Source organism: Gadus chalcogrammus, chromosome 17 (assembly GCF_026213295.1).
Source record: "Gadus chalcogrammus isolate NIFS_2021 chromosome 17, NIFS_Gcha_1.0, whole genome shotgun sequence".
Taxonomy (NCBI): domain Eukaryota; kingdom Metazoa; phylum Chordata; class Actinopteri; order Gadiformes; family Gadidae; genus Gadus; species Gadus chalcogrammus.
The window spans coordinates 17,246,077-17,247,085 of NC_079428.1; positions in this window are offsets into that span (position 1 = coordinate 17,246,077).

The window sequence follows — 1,009 nt, forward strand, 5'->3', positions numbered from 1 at the left end:
GTTGGCTAACCAGCCTTCCATACTGGTTTATTGCAGGATGCCGTACCTGGGATACGATCAATCCCCACCTATATGGTGGTATAGATCGCAAAGTGGAGGGATGGAGACAGAGTCTTCAGCCGCATCTGCCTTATGCAGCCATATGTGTGCGTCATAAATACACATCAGGGCGACTATAAAACAAAAGATAATTTATCAGAGTTAAAATTATTAAAGTGTTGCAGCAGTATTAGTGGCATTTGAAGGTAAACCCACTACTTCCGAATCCAATTTGACAACATAGCATGTATGACTCCTTCCCAGCAGATGTGGCGTCAATTCACCTATTGTCCTTTACTAGGGAGATGTGAAAGAAAACAAAAATCACAATATTAAAACTTGCATTTTCAATATTGGGCGACTCTCTTCTGTCTTAACCGTTACTTAAAATCACAATTCTCTTCATAATCCTATCCGATTGCCTTTCACTATCTATTTAAATTGGACGACCTAATTAAACCTTTTATTCTACCTATTGCTTGCATTTAGTGTTTTCCATATTTTGATTCACTACTATACCAAACCCAAATCCTCTATGTTGATCTTAACTAGTTTATTCAACACTGAATTGATACATTGTTTCTATTTAGTAATTAACCATATCGTTTTATCTGAAGTATGCTTGTGTATCCCCTTGTGTACTCAGTCACTTGGAGTAGGAGAGGATTCTCCCCTACCTCGGCAGCCCTGACACACACACGAGAACAGGCTCACACACACCCTTTCTCATTTTATTTTACTTATTTGTTTTAAATGACATTTGTCATTGTGGATAACCTAAATTAGAAATTTGGATAATGTTTTATCATACTTATTTGGTCTAAATTTTAAGTATTGCCGATTGTTTTTTCTAAATTATAAGATCACTTTTAATAAATTGTCTATTACTTATCATAATCTTGAAGGAAATATTTTATTTGTGTTGTTATCTTAGCACCTAGACCTCGTCAGGTCCAAGCACCAAAATAAC